This window comes from Lactuca virosa, chromosome 8, assembly GCF_052849685.1.
Source record: "Lactuca virosa cultivar CGN04683 chromosome 8, Lactuca_virosa_CGN04683_v6, whole genome shotgun sequence".
Lineage (NCBI taxonomy): Eukaryota > Viridiplantae > Streptophyta > Magnoliopsida > Asterales > Asteraceae > Lactuca > Lactuca virosa.
In genome coordinates this window covers 366250339-366255746 of record NC_136433.1, presented here as the reverse complement: position 1 = coordinate 366255746, position 5408 = coordinate 366250339, and positions in this window count along the sequence as shown.

Here is a 5408-nt window from a genome sequence, read left to right as displayed (position 1 = left end):
TTGAGGCACCAACTCATCGAGTCCACCCAAGATCCTTAAAATAAATGCTTAAATTAATATACCTGGAAAACCAGATGTTACATTATTGTATGTTTGGTATGTGGTATTTTGGGGGAACTCACTAAGCTTTGTGCTTAAAGTTTTTAGTTTATGTTTAAGGTACTTCCAGTTGTAAAGGGAAGAGCTTGGGATGATTGCATTGCACACACCATTGAGATTCCACTATGATGTTTTACTCTGTTTTTATGATAAGTTGATACATTGGTTTTATTCAAATGTTTGGATGTTATGGGAAAAATACTATTTGATTTATTATTAAATTGAAATTTTTGGGACCATATTTTTGGATGTTACAAGTTGGTATCAGAGCCTTGCTTTGAGGGATCCAGGCACACTCTCGGGTATGTCTGAACTCAAACTAAGGACTTGGTAGAAATTTTAAAACGAAAAACATTTTTTTATAAAAAGGATTTCTAAAAGAGAAAAGGGTGTGGTGCGTGCAATCAGCCGAGGTCAAGTAAGTTTTCCCAAAATACCCATACATGTTTATATATGATATGAATTGTGAAATTGTGGATCGCATGCTAGATTAGGGCTAAGGATCTAGGAGAGATGCCTTTGTATGCCTGTTATTATAGCTTATAGATTTGCATGCTAGTATTGATCAGTCAGTGATAGGATGGCATGATTAGGTTATGCCTTGTTCTAATTACTTGATGCTCGAATGCTGCTTGCTTTGTGCTTTTAGGAGGTCTTTCTAATCTCATCTAGTTAGTAAGCGAATATGCTAAGTTACATATTATGAAAACTAAATAATTTCAAAAGGTTAGGTTTATCTCTATTACGCAACTCTTGTTTGAGTTTAATCGTTGTAGGGAGAGACCTCTCATTCGAAGAATTATCTAGTCTTTGTAATATGTAATTGTATTCATGAGCTAGTTAGAGAAGGTTAACATGAGTTCCTTCTACAGCTGATGGCTGATAGTGGTGTGTAGTTTACCCTAGGAAAACCTAGGATGAGATTTAGTCTTAGGAGCCTTACATGTGAGGGATCAGTTAGTTATAAAGCAATTTGGCAGAGTTAAGGCACTCCTTGAGGAAAGTACGGATAGATGTGGAAAGTAGTATGGGCCCGTACCACTGGAAGCAGAGGATTCGTACTCGATTCAAGGAGGGTTGTAATGAAGCCAGGGAGCTTGTGTAGTTATGATTTCCCCGATATGCGCATTGATGTTGATTCTGATAGTTTTATGGTCAGTTTTCAGTCTGGTGGTGTTGCGAGGCGGGCAGGTGGGCAGTTCCGATCTCAGGGATGGTTCAGGCTTAGGTTCTGTAGTCGGGAATCTTGATGACCAGACGAGGGAGTTCATCTCGTCTGAGATTACGTGCAACATCCTTTATCAGACTCTTGTGATCTTTAGCACGATCAATGAGGGTATTCTGGAGATTCTTGATGAGAGGTTGAGTGCCTTTCACGCTGAGATTGTGGCTTTGATCGGGACACGCTCTCTGACCTTCAGGGATTTTCGGGCATGTTGAGCGCCAGACAATCATGGGGCTAGGGACCCCATTACAAGAAGAAGGTGGTGGTAGATGTTTCCAACACCTTTCGTACCAGCCGTTGTCCCAAGGAGGACAAGGTCATACTAGCTTCCTGCCTCCTGAAGGACAGGGCTCGTGATTGGTGGGAGGAGGTAGGTCATGTTGTAGGAGGTGATGTTATTAATTCGATGAATTGGAGTGATTTCTCGTCCAGGTTCCGAGCCGATTTTGCGTTGGTGACTAAGGTGCTGCAGCTGGCGCGAGAGTTTCAGGATCTCCGTCAGACTACTGAGACGGTGACTGTGACATCCCCTAATTTCTCGGTCAGAAAAGACCGATTTAATTTATGCTTTTTAAAATAAAATCAAAGAAATTTTTTCAAAAGATATTGCGGAATAGGTCCCCAATATAAAACATGATAATATTTATCAAAACCTTTCTTTAAGAAATATATAATTTCCTTTTATATTAAAACCTCGGGATGTCATGTTCCGATACAGATCAAAAGCATAAACAAGACATTATAAGCCTTACAACAGTTATTTATAACTACTGGCCTATAATCCATAAATCACTCATCATCGTCATCCGACTATGCTCGGGGTCCACTACCTGTAATCATAAAAAGCTGAGTGGGTCAGGCTTGGAATCCTGGTGAGCATATAGGGTTTTCAACCCACAATAAATAAATTTATTGTACTTAAACATCAATCAATCAACCAAATTAGCCCAAACCCATTATCTTATTAATTTCTTAAGGGTTTACCCTAAGATTCAACTATCACTCCTTCCTAAGGATTCATCCTAAGGAATAGGCACAAGGTCACACCATCACCAGGGTTTATACAACAGGGGCTAAATTCATAGCTCTTATTTATTGACAATATTATTGACAATATTCACCCTTGTCATACATGTCAATGGGTTTTTAGAGTACTCCAAATGAACATATAGTTCATTACACCTATAGGTTGCGGGCCTGCTAGTGTTCCACAGACCATCTAGATTAGTCCATGGTTGTCATCCCTACTTTGCTGAATGACGGGGGCCAACATTTTGGGTAAGTGATTCTCTCAAATTTCACCACTCACCCTCAACTCATGATCAATATTACTGATCATCTCCTTTATCCAACTCACCTATCATCACACACCCATTATTTCATCTACCCATGTTTTACCCAACATTTTTGTAGATAAAAATACATATACAGTTTAAATTATTTAAAAACATGTATAAATCACACCTTCAACATCCAACTCAAATAAACAAACAATAAATATTCACACAGCACGTATATTATGTAAAATACTTCATATCTATGTGTAAGGTGAAAGTAACTACACACTCACCTGATTTAATGAAAAATCGGGCAGTAATTCGTTTCCTAAAACGATCGTTTCTAATAAAACCGGGAGTTTTATTGAGAAACCGGGGCTTTGCGAAGGGTCGGGCTTCGAAACCGAAAAAAAAAAATTTCGGGCTTCACGGGCACTTCGTGGCGTATTCCGGGGGTTATAATCGATACCGGGGCTTCGGGGGAAGTTAGAATGAAAGAAATATGGGTTTAGGGGTTAAAATTGACAAGTTTTCAAAATACCCCCGGGAGGTCTCGTACCCTTCTATTTATAGGGGCGAGCCACCTGATCCAAAGGCTGAGAAGCCTCCAGGTGTGCTGATCCGAGGACTCGCAGGGGATGGCTCGCACATGGCTCGCACCTGCGAAGGCTTGCTGGCAGCTCCTTACTGGACCGAGGTCTGGGGTCCGAAGTAGAGGCATCGTGGCATGCTGCGAGGGTTCGGTCTTGTGCAAGAAGGTACGTGTCGCACCGCTATTGGACCACTTCGGATCAGATCAGGTGCTCGGATGACTCAGCAGCTCGGACACGTGGCTCGCCTGACTCAGCCATTTCGGACACGTGGCACGTTCTAAGCGAGGGTGACGTGGCAAATCGTGACAATGAGAATTTTCTCGGTTTTTGTGCAAAAACTTCTAAAATCCATAACTTTCGCATACGAGCTCCGTTTTTGACGTTCTTTATATGCACGCGTAGGTAAAATTACGCTCTACAACTTCCATTTAGAGTTCGTCGGCTAATTTTGAATTTAATTTTTATATTATTATTTTTAACAGACCGGGACAGGAAATCCGTTAAAAATTCATAACTTCTTCATCCGACGTCCGTTTTCGTCAGACTTTTTACCGTTGTGCTACTATTTACGAGACCTTCGATTCTCGTTTAGGTCTTGTCGGTTAAAAATCACTCGATCTAAAATTCGAGTTTTTAGCTGTCTACTCCTAAGTTGAAACTTCGAAAAATCATAACTTCCTCATACGAAGTCAGATTTGGGCGTTCTTGTTATACCTACTCTCGGTTTAACGAACACTACAAGTTTCGTTTAGATTACTAAGGCTAAGAAGTAGTTTATCAAAAACTCACTTTTTACGACATTCGGCACCGTGCCGGTTTGTTGCGAAACTTCGACAGGTCATAACTTCTTCGTTATAACTCGGATTTCGACATTCTTTAAATATCTATAATCCTTGTCACGCCCACCACAAGTTTCTTAATAGATATCGGCTTTATCTAAAATTTAATTTTTGACGCTCATTTTTATTCTTAATTATTTAAACCCTAATAATTAAGCATAAAACACATAAAACACATAATATTCACATAATTCCTTTTCATTTCTCCAAAATGAGTCACAAAGGTTAACCTAGACCATTATGTCAATATTAATGCCTAGCCTAGAAACACGGGAGTTACAGTGACTGAGATCACCGCTACGTTCAGGGAGAGGGCACTTATGGTTCCACCGTATGCGGAGGAATAGGAGATGAAGAAGGCCCGGCACCACGAGATGATGATGAGTGACATTCAGAAGTTTGTTAGCCAATCCTACGGTAAAATGCTGGAAGAAATGATAGCGATGGCTAGGGATAGGGAGATTGACTTGGAGATGGAGAGAAAGAGGAATACAGATTCTGGTGCGAGTGTTGAGGGTTCAGGAAAGAGGCCCAATGTAACTGATTCTATACCGAGAGGCCAGCATGGCCGTAGCCGTTGTGGCAAGTACGGAAAGATGCACGAGGGGACGTGCAGAGGGGTGGGTTCAGGCTGCTTCAAGTGTGGTCGGACTGGTCACATCACTAGAGATTGTACTGCTACAAATCCCCATCACTCTGGTATCTGATCTGATTTTCTTTCAGTGCAATTAGAGGGTCTACGAGAAGGCCCACTGTCTGTGTTTGGCTACGGCAGGACCGGTGTCAGCACCTACTCCTGCGGCATTGAGGATTACTAACGGTCGTCAGGGTCGGGCAGATACGCCAACGGTGAAGAGCACGGTGCTCCAGCTGATGGAAGAGGAGGCACGAGCAGCTCCTTACATTGTGATGGGTATGTATCTTCTTCTTATCTCTGTATTTATATCGAATTATTGCTTACGTTTATGTGTTTTATTTTAGGATCGTTCCTGGTGAACGGTATCTCTGCCTTGATATTATTTGATTCGGGAGCTACCCGATCTTTTGTATCTCTTGCGGTTAGTCAGAGATTTGTTGGAGCACCATCGGAACTAGATCGTCCTCTTGATGTAGATATTGAGGATGATAGGTCTATGTGGGTTATGAGGGTTCATCGCGGGTGTACCCTTCAGTTATTCAGCGAGCAGTATCCAGTGGATCTGTTTCCCATTCCTTTGCGTGGGAACAAGGTTATCGTGGGGACAGATTGGTTGAGCCCTAATGGGGAAGTGATCGATTGTGAGCAGCAGTTGGTTCGGGTTCGGACCCCAAGTGAGGGAGAGTTGGTGATTCAGGGTGAGATACCGCAGCGTGGGCCGGTTATGTGTTCTGCAGC